Here is a 16,740-nt window from a genome sequence, read left to right as displayed (position 1 = left end):
AGCCAGCTCCACTCTTCCAGGAATAGAGGCTCTTGGTTTTCAGCTCTCTGTCATAAATCCAAAAAAGAAGAAGGCGAGAGAGAAGGAAGGGAGGAAATCTATTCCTTCCAGCCACCTCTGGATTGCGTGGCTGATCAGATACAGTGGTTTCTTTTGGAGCAGGCAGGAGATGAAGCAAAGATGGTGCAGGAAGAGCAGTACGTAGATGCTCCTCAGTCACGGGGGTGAGCTGTGGACCCTCACGTGGGTATCTTCCTCTGTCATGATGTTCCTTGCTTCCTTTGATGCTCTTTAAAACTTGACTTGTTGATCACAGGGTGGAAAAAAAACACTACACTTGATACTTGTTAGGAGATCTGATGTGACTTTTGTTGGGAGTGTGTGTCTTCCACCTCTGTTGGTGCTCGTTGTAACCACACGCTGGAGGCATGCCGGGTGTATTTGTTACTGCTCCCTGCTCTCCTTGCTGGGGCTGCCTTGCCTGCACACATTCTGGAGGATGAGCTGGTGCTGAAGCAGACCACATCCCCAGCCTTCCTTCTGTCCATCTGCCTTAGCCCCTTAACATATGCAATTATATTTATCTTGCACTATCTTTTCTCTCCAGAGGAGCCCATGCTGACTAGTGCTTAGAGTCTCATTCTCTTTTCCCATGCCAAAAACGTAAGGGAATGGTATTTCACATAAAAGCCTTTGAGAAGCAAAGCTCTTGAAATCTCACTCTGAAATGACCTTTTTCCCCCTTCCCTCAAGCAGGCAAAGGGCATCGTGTGACCTGTCCGCTCAATCCTGTAAATCGTTTTTACGGACATGTAAAATATCGGTGAAAAATTCTTCATCCCTTTAAAGAGAAAAATAAACAGTTTCTCTCATCATTATACAGTTTCCAGGAAGAAAAGCGCAGTTGGTATTGACAGAGCTTTAAAAGCAGGGTGGGGGGTGGAAGAAAAAAGAAAACTCAAACCTGAGATGCTGAACTTCTGGCAAAACAACCTGCCTTTGATATTTACAAATGTGTAATTTGCTCCTTGTCGGATTTGGTGTGAACTTGCTGTCAGCAGGACTGGGCTCTCCTCCCCAAACTGCAGGGAGACAGGTCGGCTTGTATTTCTCAGCTCAAAGTTTAGTGGGAGCTGTTGAATGTCGTGGTGGTCTTTGGGTCTCAAGATGGTAAATCACTGGACCCCAAAAAGTGGCCTAACGTGTGAATGCTCCTTTTAAAGCTGCTTTAAAGGTCCCTCCCAACCCAAAGTGTTCTCTGTGGTCGGGGCTGCCCATCACTCTGTCAATGATGGTGGGAGCTTTGAATGTGAACCCACACAGGGTGTCTGTCTTTGAAAGGGCTGTAGTTGGCTGAGCTCAGTGCTACCCTGAGCATCCAGTGCAAGGTGCTCACCTGGGGTTTTGCATAACTGCGGCTCCAAGTAGAAGTGTTTTATTGCTCAAAAATTCCCTTTCCATCACCTGGGATTGATTTCAAGATGTGAACTTGGCTTCTCTTGTGACCCGTAGTTGACTGTGTGCTCCATTATGTTTCAAAGTACTCTGAGAGCCATAGAAACACGAGGCCTTGTCTTTTGCCATTGAAATATTTTCATTCTTTTCCCCTTCTGCGGTTTTATTGCTTCTGAGTTGTGCTGGTGCCTTTGAAGTAGGGATGAATTTTAGCCACAGAGGTTCATCTCAGGGTGTAACTCCACGCTCAAAGGAAGGAAACATTCACTACATTTTCTGTCTCTGTTCAGCCTGTTACAGAGTTGGGCCCTAGCTGTGAAATTCAGATGTAAATTCCTCCTAAGCCTAGGCACGGTTTGATGGCCTGGCTTTTAAGGTGGCAAGCATCAGTGTCCAGGAAGGGAAGCTCAGGATGCCTTCCTTAGAGATAGGAGTGGCCACTGACTGTGGTGCCTCTGCATCCAGAGCACTAGCTTGGAGTGACGTTGGTGTGAAGCTGCATCCTTCTCATCTCCAGCTTCCCAAAGCTAGGCTTAGAAAAGCTTGCCTCCAAAACCAGTTAGTGATGTACAAGAAGTGCAAGGTTAGGCTGAACGTGATGGAAGCCAACTGGGAGTTTGGTGTGGGAAAGAAACCCTCATACCACCCTGAAAACATCTGAAATGAGAGACCTTGTCTCCATTGCATTCCTTGTGTTGGCTTTCAGCTCAGCCCCCGTGGGCGAGGGGATTGCCACGTGGCCTTGCCAGCAGAGCCGCCCTCGGCCGGTGGCTAATTGGCCGTAGTCGCAGCTCCCGGCTGGCTCCATTTATATCCACGAGCAGGGATTACTGGGAGCCGGCCGCCTTGGATGCCAGCTGCAGGGGAATGGAGGGGGAGAGGGGAGAGCAGCAAATGAGCCGTGCAGATGTTGGGAAGTGAATTAGCCTTTAAGAGTGTTTTCTGTGGCGAGGCGGCGCGGCGGCCGCGGTAAGAGGGAGCGCGATGCTGACAGCATCCCTCCAGCAATCCCTCATATTTACCCAGGGATTGAGAGGAGTTTGCTCTCTTCCAGCAGATCGAAGGCTACGGAGATCGCAGAGCCTCTCAGGGTGCATGGCAGGGCTTAATAATAAAGAATGAGTCAGGTCTTCAATGTTTTACACAAAGGTACTGGGCTTAAATAATAAATGAAGCCAAATTAATCAAGGTGTATCTGAAGAGAGGTATGGACATTCCGATGCAGGGAGCTCAGGAGCAGCTCGACAACTGTCAACATGCACCAGAAATGAAGTTGTTCTTAAAAACCAGCTAGGGAGGAGTCTCTAGATGTTGTTCCTCTTCCTTTAGACAGTGTTGTTCGTGCTAAGGTTTCACATTAAATGATCTGCTGCTTCCCAGGAAGAGTTGTCTGTGAGCAAGAAAGGACTTCTCTTGGAGAAGTTGTGGTGCTTCACAGTCCCAGTTTGTCTGGTGTGTGGAAAAGGTGTGGAGAGGTAGAAATAAAAAAGTAATGAGTTGAGTGTCTTGAGTGGTGCTCAGTAGGTGCAAATTCAAGCAGCTCTGGTAGCTGTCTGGGGCACAGAACTTCCTTTCTATGCCCTGCTTTATCATCCCTTTCCTACCCTCCAAGACTACCATTCCTTCTGCTGATAGCCATCCCTGCCAGCCTGATATTGCTTTCACATCATGCACAGGGGAGAGAAGCAGGATGGATCCCTGTCGCTTCTGCCTTTGCCTTTGCTACTCTTTTGGAGCAGGCAAGCCCCAGCACGAAACCGCCTGGGCTCATTTCCATGGAGACTGTTCAGAACAGCCTTGTGGGCTCAGATGTTCATCGTCCTTTGACTTTCAGTGGGTTTTGGGTGCCCAGCTCTCAGATTCCTCTGCAGATCTCAGCGTTAAGCCCTCCGGCTTTCCGCCCTGATGAGGGCTCCGTTTAACCTTTCCTCTTGTCTGAAGAAAGCACATCACATTAGCCCATGCACGCAGATGGAAGATGGAAAGGATCTTTGCCCTTTTCCTTCTTCTAACGTAACGACTCCGGGATCCCCTGTAAAGACTGGATTTCCCTTGTGAAGCAGCTGGTGGCAAGAGACGTACAAGGTAATTGGAAAAGTAGCCAGGTTTGAGATTAAAGTTGTTCCATCAGCTGAGACATTTGTCAAAAGCTTCCCCTCTGGCTGATTTACATAATGCTTCTAACCATTTCAGGAGGAGTGTTGGGAATCCCATAATGCAAATAACCCCCGAGCCTATATAATCAAATGCCTTCACCTGATCCAAGATGAGCACAGGAAGAAATTTGCCACATGTTTTCCCCAGCTCAGCAATGTCTCCTCTGCAGACGGAATTGCTAACAATATTCCGACCTGTTGGAGCACAACATTGAAACGTATAGAAACAAGACCCGCAGCCACGTTCTGCAATTCAATCTCCTCTTTATTGCAGTGGTGAAGGTGTGCTGCATATTAGCAAGTATTTTTTTTCCCCTGACTAACCTTGGCTAGGTTTCATTACCACTTCTCAGCTCTGCTGGGAGTCCGTCCACGTGGGTCTTTGTCCCATCGATGGGAAGGTTACTGGCTTCCCATCCTGGCTGAGGAATGAGGTGGTGACTCAACATCGGTCCCCATAAACCTTATCCTGCAGAACGTGTGGCTTGAATTCCCACCAGTGGCCAAATGGAGTCACTTCTACCCTTTCTGGGTAACCCAGAAATCCAGGTGATGCTGCCGTAAGCCGATGGAGCCACGTCGGCATCAGCGCCCCATGCAGATTTCTCCCCGCTGAGGATCTCAGCTCTAATCCTCTCTTTTTTTTCTTTTTTTTCTCCACTTTTATCTTCCGGAGAAGAACAACATATCTGTTACCCGCTTGGTAGTTTCATTTCCGTTCCTCAATTGAATTATACAGAGGGTGCACTCGAGTGATTTTTAAATCTAAATGAAAATGTAAAGAACCCTTTGCCGTAGCGCCGAATCCTACAATAAGGCAAATTGTTTAACTTCTTCGCACCCCCATCTGGCCCTAATTGATTCTTGTAACCCAACTGTGATTTCTAACATGTTCTAGTCAGAGAAATCTACCGGCACTAATTCAACACGGTGAGCACTTGGTGCTGTGTGTAATGCCACGAGGAGATCAATGTCCCTTCCGAGGGAGCTGGCAAGTGCGCACCGCCCTGCCCGGCGGTGGCAAAGCAACAGTTCTGAGGCAGGTTTTTGCCAAAAACTTCATTTCTGAGGATGGGGAAAATAGGGTTCTTTTCATCCTCCTCTTCTCCCCACCGTGCGTACCTGCAGCTCTTTCTTTTCCCGTAGAAATCCCACGGGAGGAGGCTGCTCTTTCGGGAGCAAAGATTAAAAGCATTTTCGATGAGCCTGTGTTGGCCGTACCCCCGCGTGTGAACCCCGGGATGTTTTGGCGTTTGGATTCAGCGTGTGGTTTGGGCAGAGGTTGAATCCTGTTTCTCTGCAGCAGCTTTGCTGAGCCTCAGCCCTGCTGTGCACAGCAGGGATCCAGGGGCTGTCGTCCAAGGATGCTTTCACTCAGCATTACAGCTTGTATCCTCCCGAGCTGTGCTATGAATAGAGTGGTGGCTTTTCTTTATCCTTTTTTTTTTCCTCCCCTTTTAACTATGCTAAAAATATTGGGCTTCTGGATACCGTTGGCTTCTTAGTACGTGGGGTGAGAGTGTGGACCTCTGAGCCATGTCCAGCTCTTGAGTGCTGCTCTGCTGGGAATAGCAGGAGGCTCCAGAACGAGTTCAGCCAGGTCTTTGGAGCCACAGAGGAGCTGGCTGTAATTCCTTGATCACTACAGCTTTCTGGAAGTGTTAATGTTTATCTCCTTGCTCTGGGCTTTGGATGTCAGGGAATTGGAAGCCATTTGCCCTCACGGTCATATTTTAAGCAAGAGGAGTAAGGACTGTGTTGGTGGGAATACAGCCACAAGGCTTTTCTGCTGGAGCAGCTGTAAGTTGTGGGAGTGCCACTTGTGGAAGGGGTGAAGACCACGGAGGGGAGGTGGACATCCCTGCTGCCTCCATACAAGTGGTTTTTAGTTGTTCAGCAGTTTCTTCCCCTTGCTTTGTCTTCCACATTTCTACACTTGGATCTCAAGATGCTGTAAGACCAATCTCCTTTGGCAAGGTGATGGCTGGAAGCTACTCTTGCCCACAGTCAACCAGCTGAGTTGAAAGCTGGAAGCTACCATTGACCATGTCAGGTGTTTTGCAGATAGCAGCAGGCATGTCCAGGCAAAGCCCGGGCTCACCACCCATGAGCTGGGCACACAGGCATTGATTTGTGTGCTGGTGGCTGTGTGTGGTGGTGGGCATGGCATGGATGGGGAGCAAGCTCGTCCTCTCCCAAAGCAGACCTTGTAACAGCAGCTCCTGAGTTGTTGGCTGTCATTTCTCTTATGGTAGCTACCCTGAGATTTAAAAGAGAATAGGAAAAAACAGATGCTGGGTTCTATGTGATATGAGATTTACATACATAGGAGGACTGAAAAGCTTAGTTTTTGTTTGTTTGTGTTCACGTTTGTTTGCTCTCTTACTTTTCTGACTGGTTTTCACATTAAAAATTCAATATATGCCTGTCTTCTATTTTCTGGAAGGCTCAGAGGACATCTGGAGAACTTGTTAGGATTATGTTGTTTGAGACATGATTTCTTTGGAAGGCGAGGGATAGCTGGCTGTTTGAAACCCTGCTTTTGGGGTGGATTTGTTGTCACCTCCATTTAAATATATATTTTAAATTATTATTATGAGTTTTTTTTTTTTTAAACTCATCAGAGAGGTGTCCTTGTTAAACCCTGCACCATGAAATAATGGCTCAGAAAACCTCCAGTTTTGGGGGACCTTTAATGAGCCTCCTCAGAGCTCTGTATTCCTCTTTTGTCCGAGGTAATCTGAAAGGAGAAGAGGCAAGTCAACTATCAGAAACACTTTCTCAGTTAAAAAACTAAGAGAGCAGGCAACCTCAAACCCCACCTTTCTGTATGCGCCGCTTGTAAGTCTGAGAAAAAAAGGCAGCACCCTGCTTTTTTCCATTAAGCTTCTTCTATAATGTATTAATAGAGAATTATATCCGCGCTATAGGATTATTAAAAAAGAAGAGAGATAAAAATGATAGAAATGAATCCGTATGCTATTATGCGGATGACAATAGATACACTTAAGCCTTCCAGCCCTGACCTTGGCACATGTTTCATCTCAACTCTCGGAGAGTCTGAAATTGATACACTGACACTCACCATTAATATGAAGAACCATCATTTTCCCCCAAGAGCACGAGGAGCTGGGAGGGATTTTGCCAGTGCTCCGAGGGGTAGAGGAGGACCTCATCTTGGCCCAGTGCAAATCCTTATGTGTCCCCCATGATTTGTCTTTTATTTTTTGAAATTAAACTTGCTGCAGAAGTTTTTGTGTGAGGCGTGCAGCCGGGTGCTGTCTCCCCCTCCTCCTGCCCCTTCTTCCCCCTGTCATGGATCAGTTTGCACGAGGAGAGCCCCATGTTCAGATCCCTGTCCCCAATGGGAGGGGACCTTTGCTCTGGCTGTCCTCAGGTTGTGGTACGTCGATGTGTGGATGATGGGTGGTAGAAAAAAGGCTCTTTGGGAATGAATTAGAGCAAAGCTGAGATTATTTTTTTTTCCCCCCATATAATTAGCAATTTGACTCTCCCCACATCTGGAGGCAGCTGTGAGCTTTTCGCCCTGGTGCTGAGCATCCCCTGCAGAAGCACAGCAGAGGTGGTACCCATGCTCCCCACCCCTCCTGCAGCATCCCCTGACCACTGGGGACTCCACTGAGCTCGGAGAGGGAAATTTCTGTTCCAGGTTTCTGCGTTAGAAAAGGGAAAGGCAAATTGCTGCCATAGACTGTTGTCCACCAGGAGGAGATCCATGGTTGATGCTGGGCAGCATCCTCCTGGCTAGGGCTGGGTCTGAGCTGGCTCCTCTGCCTCCTTGGTATCCCAACCCCACGCGGCTTCCCTGGCCTCGAGCTGCCAGGCATCGCTGCCATTTCCCACAGCCTGCTGTTCATCACGTGGTGGAGGCAAAAGGTTTCCACTCTCCCTTCTTTCCTCACACTAAGTTTGTTTAGCCCTAAAGCTACTGTGAATATTGAGACAGAGAAAGAGCTGCGTGATGTAGTGACAGCTCTGTTGTGTTCCTGCTAATGCAGATATCATTTGATCAATGCGATTCTCTGCAACCTCTTGCGAGGATTAATAAAGAAGAACGCTTTGCTGGAGTGAAACTTGACTTTGTTTTCAGGTGGGAGCCACCTGTGAACAGTGCTGCCAGGGAAAGGGCTGTCTCTGTGGAGCTGTGCCCCTGAGATGCCACCTGAGGATGGGGCGGGTGCAGCAAATGCAGGGACACAAGGGGTGAGAAGGGGAAGCAACTCTGGCAGCTTTCCTTCCACTGCAGCAAAGGCTTGCAGCCTCCCCCTGAGCACCCCTGCCTTCATCACCTCTGCATCCCCACAAAGGGGGGGTGACACAGCCCCTCTGTGTCCCCGCGCTTTGGGGCATTGCCAGGGGATGCTCCAGTGCTGCCAGTGGCACGTGGCCGTGGTGCTGAGTGCCTGGCTCGAGGCAGAGCATCTGATCTGGCCACAAAGGGATAACTGCAGGGTAGCTGGGAGGACTCCTCTCCAAAGACCTCGGCGTGGCAGCTTAGCTGCCTTTAGACACCACATGTGCTTCTTTCTTTCTTTGTCTCCCGTTTTATTTATAACCCTGGTTGGCTTTCTTAATTATTATTATGATCACTCCTGCTGAGCTGTAAAGTCGCGAAGGAAAAAAAGAAAAAACTACTAGGGCATATGTGTCAGGCAAATTAAACTGGCTTGTTATAATCAGCTGCTGCTCCTGTATCCTTTGCTTTCCATGGCTCTCTATCCCTGGTCCCCGAGTACATATAGATGCTCTCCCTCCTCTCAATTTCAGTGTCAAGAACTTTATTGGCATGACAAGATATACTGTGTTGCTGGAGTTAATACAGTCTCAAGTGTGTATGTCTGAGAGAGGTTTTCACAGTAGTAATTGGGTTTTATACAGTGTGTCCAGTTCTATATTTGGTGGCTGAGGCGCAGCTATATCGGGAAGTCAGTTCTGCCACCTCTGCTTGAATTATGCAGATGATTTTTTTTCCCCCTTGCTTTTAAGGGCGAAACAGAGGTGGCTTGTGCAGCTGTCTCGCTTCATGCCCACCCTGCTGTGCACTGGAGGGGTCCCTTGGCTCAGCCTTGTAGGATTAGGCTGTGCCAGCATTGCTGTTGGGCTGCTCTATGCCTGCTGGCACCATGATTTCTTCCCATGGGAGCAGATCAAGCACAACCAGTGTGGTTGAGCTTCCAGAGAAGCCCCAAGTGTGTCTTTGTCCTCTGTGCTCAGGTGTGGCTTGGCCTGGGTGCTGCTGAGCTGAAGTAGGCTGGAAAAGAAGAGACACCTCTGTGATGTCCACATGGAGGTGGACAGGGCTAGGGCTGGCTTACTTCAGTGCTGGATGTCTCCTCTCTTCTCCATCCTTTGTCTTCTCCATAGCTCTCCTTCCCATCCTCTTCTTCATATTTATTTCCCATTCTCAAGTCTTTCCTTGTCTCTCCACCACCTGCAGCCCATGGGCCCCACGTCTGCCCCATTCCAAAGGCCCTGGAGAGAGCAGGGTGGCATATGGGTTATTTGCAGAGCTAAGGACAAAAGGAATCAAGGACAGCTAGTCCATAAGACAAGGAACCTTTGCTCTGAGAGGCGATGAAAGGCAGCAGAATTGGAAATTATTTTATTTCAATTAGTTTTTAATTAGCCAGTGTCTCCGAGTCGTCGGATCAGTCGCCAAATAATTGAAAAGCAACAATATTTGCATGTGGCGCCTCGAAGAATGGCTGTGTCTGATCTGTGGCAGGCAGGGTTTGGGGAGATAATTCCCAAGGTCAGCTGCTCCTCGCTGGTAGTTCAGCGTGGGCAAGTTTCTTGCAAATAACCCACTGTAGCCTCACACTAATTTTACAGTAAATTAATGCCAAGCCGGCATTTGTATGGATTTAATTAGCAGGCAACACAAACTTTTATAAACCTTTTGCAGTGGCAATTTAAACCTGATTGCAAAGTTATTAAAGGCAGCCATGGCAGGCTGCTTCTGGGAGTCTGCAGGGACTGAGGCTTTGTGGTAGGGGCAGAAGCCTTGCTGACCTGCTGGACATGTGCAAGGGTGGGACAAGCTGAGGGTCTGCCTGGGGTTTGCTCCATGCCTGGGGCAGAGCCTTGCTGGTGGGACTCACCTCCTGTTGTGCTCCTCAGCAGGTTGCATCCTTCTAGATCAGAGGTGTTGGCTCTCAATCTACCCCGAATTGCTCTTCTGCCCGTTTCCAAGTGGCTGCTGCATGTTTTTTACAGTAGCTACAAATAGTTGGGAGGTGATGTGGCCCATAAAAGCCAGCTCTCCTCGTGGCACGTGTGGGCAGAGCAGTTTATGAGCAGGTCTGTTGTCCGTGGCAGTAATGTGTCGTGTGGTCCCTGAAGAGAGCTGCTAGAAATCACAAGATCATGAGTTTCACAGCACATATCTACAGCTGGTGTCACAGAGAATTAAAATAAGCAGGTTAGTAGCCCCGGCTGGGTGCCTGGATTACAGCTCGTGTAATTCAGGGTGTGTATGGGTGTCAGTCCAGCCGTGGCTTCAGGCACAGAAGAAATGGCCCTGCAGCAGTTAGAGGAGGCTGGCTGGTGGCATTAAGGACATTAAAAATATTTATACACTCTGGAATGATGGGAGTCCTTTTTAAATGCCTGCAGAGCGAAGCTATATCTTATTTTGCCAACAATTGCATTTAAAGTCTACCTATATCTGTGTATGTATGTGTGTATATATAAGGGAAAATGCAGTTCTGGACAGAGCAGATTTAATTGCCAACCTGCCTTTGTGAGGAATGGAAAAGAGCAGCTTTTAATTACGATGGAGGGTTTTGTGCAGCAAGTTCAGGACACCTCTGCAATCAGCCAGAGAGATTCTGTCCTCCATGCTTCCCTCCTCGCCTGTTTGGAGGACAATGGCAAGTCATTAACGCACTATAATGGGAAAAGTCCTATCTAACGATTACATTCTCTTAGCGAGGCCGGGCAGGGACTGGCTGCCGGTGTACTTTTTCTTCCCTTTTCTCTTTGCTAATAACGTTCTTGCTGGAGCCAAGGCGAGCCCAGATGCCGGGCTGCTGGCTGCCCTGCTTGGTGATGGAGTGCCCAGCCCTCTGCTGCTGTCTGTTGCGCTGTGGAGATCTGGAGTCGCTCCACGGGCTTGCATTTGTTTGACATAAATGGGAGCAGAGCCTGGCCTGCCTCAGCCCCCTTCCCCAGAGGCTCTGATTAATGATTGATTGCTGGCATTAATTTGCTGCCTGTAAGAGGTGTCCAAGGACAAGTCTGAAATGGCTCTTGCGTATCCAAGGGGATTCAGGAAGAGCTGATGGATTCAAAGGGGAGCCGAGGGCCAGCAGACACTTCTAGGGTGGCTGAAGTCCATGAACCCCTTTGGGAAGGTTTTGGTGTGGCTGGTTAGACCTGGGTAGCTGTGGAGTTGCTCGCTCCTTGGCTCCTCTGTGCCTGTACCCACCTTAGGTCCCCAGTTTTCAGAGGTGGTGGGCTAGCACTTTTCTATACAGATAGAAACTCTTGAGTGTCCAGCATCTTTAATGTGGGGATGAGATGTTCAGGGCAGAATGAGGTAGGCTCTGAAACTCCAGGGACTCTGGCAGCCACCCCTTGGGTCCAGCACAGGCAACAGGCAGGATGAGGCTTGGATGCTGGCATCTTTGGAGGAGTGATTTTTGAGGTCTCAGCCAGAAAGGGCCCAGCTTTTAGATGCTCTGGTCTTTGCAAAGTGGCTTCTGTGACCCAGACCCTTCTCATTTCTGACTCAGTGGTCTGCAAACCTGAGCCCAGATTTGGAACAGGGTGAGGTGGGAAAGAGGAGAGAGGAGTGCTAAAAAAGTCAGGAACACAAGACTGAAAGATCTGAGAGATATTTCCAGATGGATGTGGGTAGGAAAATGAGAGAGTATGCTATTTGCAGCTTGCAATTTGAAGAACTCTGAGCAGGAGAGGAGATGGCAGTGCAGAGCCTGTTGATGTGGCTGATGAAGCAGAGCTGATTCACCTCGAAGTTGACACAGCTGTGTTAATGTGCCTGCAAATAGCAGCCCCTTCGTGCCTGGGAGGAAGGCAGGCCGGCCTGTCACCTGGGGGGTGAGAAAGGCTGATGCCTCCCCTTTGCCTGGAGATGGCTTCTAGCTGGTTCCCCACGCACACAGGCACCCAGCTCCGGCTCCTGCTGCCAGCTAAAGGAGCAGCACGTTGGCTCCAGCTCCGCTAGTCGGGACCAGGTACCATTAACAGTGTGAGCATTTCAGTTGCCACCTGTGGCAGGATGTGGGCCAGCGTGCCGAGAAGCAGGAGGGAGGGTGGGGACATGGCTTTTAGAGTATAATTGCAGCAATTTGCCCGTTTGCTGTTGGGAGCACAAGCGAGTTGTCAGGCAGGGGTCTGATGCCCGCTGGGAGCACGAGGCATGGAGCAGCATCCAGCACTGCTGTCAGGGTTTCAGGGTGGGAAGGGGGGGGGACGAAAACTCTCTGCTGAGGGGGCAGAGGATTCACACGCTCTAAAAATACCCCTCAGTAATCAAGCTCCTGCTGCTCGCCATTGTGCTCTCCGTGCTGCTGGTGCTCATCAGGGTATAAATAGCAGCGCTCGTGACGGAGCCGCTCGCTCCTTGTTTTGACATCACCGTGGTGGTGCTGAGCCATGGTGGCACGGGTGCCAGGCTGGCACACGGCCTGAGGAGCCACCTCGGGCATGGACCCTCCTGGGAGGAGGCAGCTGCCCAGGACTGAGGCACCCGCTTGTGGGGCGTTTGGTGGGAGGAATGCAAGGAGATGAAGACATATAGGGCATGCTGCTGTTTGAGGCTTTTCTATTGCCCCAGCTAGAAATGACCATCTGGTCTGTTTAGTATTAATTCCCATATCCTTCCCTGCCCTGTGTCACACAGGCCCCCCAGTATAACTCTCCAAGCAGCAGGAGTGGGAGGGAGAAGGTCTGAAGAACAGCTCCTCTCCTTGCAGAGCAAAGCTGGGCGTTGTGTCTGAGGCCAAGCAGAGCTCCCGGCAAACCTCTGTGGGCTGCCTGCAGGACCTGAAGGCAAGAGGGGGAGTTGCCATCTCATTTTTTTCCAATATGTCAGAAGTTGTTATAGGAAAGAGACCGATCGATCGCTCTCCGTGTCCACTGCGAGACAGAACAGGAAGGAATCGGATTAATTTGCAGCAGGGAAGATCAAGGTTAGATATTTGGGAATAACAATTTCTCTGGCAGCAAGCATCACAATGTGCTGGGAGCAGGCAGTGCGAGGAATCAGTGTCTCACTGCTGGGGGCTTTTCAGAGCAATGTGGGTAAATACGTGGTGGGGATGGGATGGATGCAGCTGGCGCTGCCTCGGCGGTGGAGTGTGGGACAGGAGGTTTCACGAGGTCCTTTTGTGAGTCTCCAAGCGTGGGCTTCCCAGCGTGCTGTCGTCCCTCCCGTTAGATGTGCAGGCAGCAGGAGAGGCTGTCACCATACAATGCTTATTAAGCAATTACTCGGGGAAGCGGAGGGGGTGTCTTCAAACTGGCTGCTCGGCAGATTTCCTGTGAAAACCGTCTCGCTGAAATCCAAATGTCATCAGTCATCAGCAGCTGAGCAGCCTCTCCGAACCCTCCGAGTGGGACGCATGCACTGGTTCATTACAGCTGTTGCCCTGCTGGTGCCTGGCTTTATTTGTGGCGGTGGTGTTGTTCACAGAGAGCCTCTGCTGTGCTTTTTGGATACGAACGCTGGCTCTGGGGGCTGGGAGCTGAAAAAAGTTTCCTCTGCTCTGAAGGCAGGTGCTGTGTCAGCACCACCATGAAACCATGCAGGGGTAGCTCAGCTCCAGGCAGCCCCGGTCCCTCTTTGCAAGCCCCTGCGACCCACCCAAACCATCAATCTCCTTTGCATCGTCCTTGCTGGCCTTGCAAGGCCTTGGAGAAGATGGGGGCTTTGCAGAAGGATTTGAAGGGGGCAGGGGATGAAGAGAGGACAGGGTGGATTTCCAAATCTGCAGTCCTCCTCGTGGTAGTTGTGTCTTGGCTGCCTCTCGTGCCTGGTACTTGTTTGGAGCAGATGGGCAACCCAACAGTGTCCCTTTGGGTAGGTGTCCCACTTACAGCTGTGGCAACATCTCCTCCACTTAATCTTAAGCTTTTTTGTCTCCCAAGAGGGAATTGCTGGAGACCTCTCTGAGGAGCATAGAGCTCTGCACCCCCTTGTGCACGGACACTTGTCTAAAATCTTCCCCCGTGGTCTGTTAAAGAGTTAAAGTGTATTCCCTGCTGCAGTCACAGAGGGGATAAAATGTGGAGCCAGGAAAGAGGAAATTTAATGGGTAGGTAATTAAAGGACATGCCAGGAGATAGACGGATGAATAGAGCAGAGGGAGGATGTGGAAGGGCTATAGAAACACATCAATACCCATATGGGGAAGGGAGAGATGGACAAGAAGATTAATTTATGATCATTCCTGTCCATTATTATTCTGAGTCAGAGGCTCAGATCACATCTAGAAAGCCTCCAAACCTGCCCCAGTGCCATAAGGTTAATACAAGGCCAGTGGCTCTGCCGAGATCCCCTGGGCTCAGAGCCGGATTAGGCAAACGCCAGCTGAAACCTAAGGTGGGCAGATAGGGGAGAAAGAGATAAGAGGGTGAGCAGCGGGGTTAGAGGGCTTTGTGGCTGGGATTAGTGAGCCATGATATGGGCTGGCACCGGCTCGAGGTCATCAGAGAAGCGTTATCATCTGGGATGGCAGCAGCAGAGAAGCCCAGACCTGTTCTAGGGGGGAGGAGGCAGTGCCTTGTGATTTGTGTTGCTGGGTGGGGTGGGCCTGTAGTTGGCTGCACTCCTTGCTTTTTAGGTTGTCTGGACTTGGCCGCTGAATCTAAAATCCCTCTCTGCCCCAGAGATGAACCTTCACTGAAAGGGTTCTCAAGCACTGAAGCAGGCTGCCCAGGGAAGTGGTTGAATCACCATCTCTGGATGTGTTTAAAAGTCATGTAGATACAGTGCTTAGGGACATGCTTTAGCAGTGGACTTGATAGAATTAGGTTAATGGTTGGACTTCATGATCTTAAAGGTCTTTTCCACCCTAAACGATTCTGCGATTCTGTGCTTCAGCACTTGGTGGCAAGTTGGGGTTTCAGAAACCTTTTCTGCCCAGATATCCTGCTTTGGATCTTTGATAATAGAGGTCTCACTTGAGTTGCAGGAGCTGGGGAGATGGCCCTTTCTCCTTGCTGAGGTTAACCAAGTGTCTGGCAGGCAGCTGCATGCCTTTCCATAGCATTTCTGCTGCCATTCAGAGGAGGTCTGCAGGCATGTGCTCTGCAGAGCAGGTTCAGGAAAGCTGAAGCACTACTTGACAGAGAGAGGTGAGCCATGAAAGCTGTTGAAAGCCACGCTCGTTTGATGGGGTCCTCCCTGGAAACCTTCTGAGTCTTTTCCTTGCTCCTTGTACCGTGACTGAAGCATGCCCTTCTTGCTCCAGCTCTGCAGGCAGGGTGGGCTAAGCAGGATTTCCCTTTCCAATGACAGGGCCAAAAAAACCCCAACCCCAACCAGCCTGGAGCAAGTTTTGTTTGGCAGTTATGACCCAGCGTGAGAGTATGTTAGGAAAGATGAGGGCACGTCACCGTTTGTTTATTCCCCACTTTAATAATTGGCTGATTAAGTTGCATTTTTATTTGGTTTCGGTGGCAATCAGATTGAGAGCTGTAATATCCACTCACACCTCATAATTACCATTAATTTCTTCTCTCTCCTCTGTGAGAGGCAAGGCCGGGGCTGGCAGAGGCAGCCGGGGAGCGCGGGTGAATCAGATCGTGGCACTTTGCATATTGATGAGCCAGGGTGGTGCCTGCTCCTCTGCTGGGGCCAAAACAAGAAGGGAGGGAGGAGTTGGTGAGGAGGGAGAAGAGGTGAGGAGCGGGTGGGAAATCCACCTTAAATCCCAGACAAAGGCAAGCCCGGCAAAGTATCGGAGTCAGCACAACAGTCTGTGTGAGCCTAATTACCATAACGATGTGAAAGAGCCCAATCAGCAATCTGGGGCTAATCTTTCATGTATTACAGGTCTCTCTTTCGGAGCGCTCCACAGCTAAATGCATTTTTAATGAAGATATTCCTAGACTCGCAGATAATTTCCCTCTCTTTACAAGGAGGGTATCAGAGCTCATTAAGTGGGTCGTTCTTCTTTTTATATATATATGTATCTCTGTGTGTGTGTATATATATCCCAGTTCTTCAGGAGGCCAACGTCGGTGCCGGTGGCAGCAAAGGGAAGACATCCCTGTCACAGGGCGGGAGGGATGCTCACTGCGAGGGGACTGGGAAAGTTTGCTGTCTGTGTCTCCAGTGGATCTGAGTGCTCCTTCCCTCTCCTGGTGCAGCCAACATATAGGAAAATATAATAAAAAGATTGCAAGAGTGGGGTTGGGGTGTCTCTCGGGGGATGGGTTATGGCGAGGCCAAAGCCAGAGGTGTGTGATGGACGCAGTTACTGCATCCTCAGCTATGGCTGTTGAGGGGCAGGAATCATCTCATTACTCTGATGGTGATTTCTAGTACTGCTTTCTAAAGCGCTGTCAGATGAGATTTGGCAGGAAATTGAAGGGGAAGCTGAGGCTGGGCTGCAGAGGATGAGTTATTTGGGAAGGGAGTGGGGCTGTCTCCTCCTGCTCCCCACGGCGTTCGTCTCACCAGGATCTCAGCAGAGGCTTTCGCAGGGAGCAGGGGGAGGAAAACAGGGAGATTGTCTTTAAAGTGTCAGACAGCTGGCTTCTGACAGGAGGAGGACGCGGAGGGTGTGTTTCCAATTATCTCTGTAGATGGGGCCAAATCCCAAGAGGGGATGAGGAGCTGCAAGTCAAAATGAGGCTGAGGAATTGCCGGAGAGAAGCGGGGAGCGATGATGGGTCTCGTCCGGCGCCGCGGCTGTGAGAGCGGCCGGCGCGGTGACGGCACGGTGCTCAATTATAACCTGCCCAAAGGGAAGAGGCTTTGAACTCAAGGGAAGAAGCTCTTCCCTGCAAGCAGGAGGGCGTCTGAAGCGTGCATTTGATGCCGTTGCAGCGCTGGGTTTTCTCCTGGGCTGTGCTCTGCCAAGTCTGTCTTTGAGCCTCAGCAGTAGTGCTGGGGGCTCCTTCCCTTTTGGGATGT

This window comes from Merops nubicus, unplaced genomic scaffold (assembly GCF_000691845.1).
Source record: "Merops nubicus isolate BGI_N331 unplaced genomic scaffold, ASM69184v1 scaffold15214, whole genome shotgun sequence".
Taxonomy (NCBI): domain Eukaryota; kingdom Metazoa; phylum Chordata; class Aves; order Coraciiformes; family Meropidae; genus Merops; species Merops nubicus.
Note: the sequence above shows the minus strand (reverse complement) of the source record.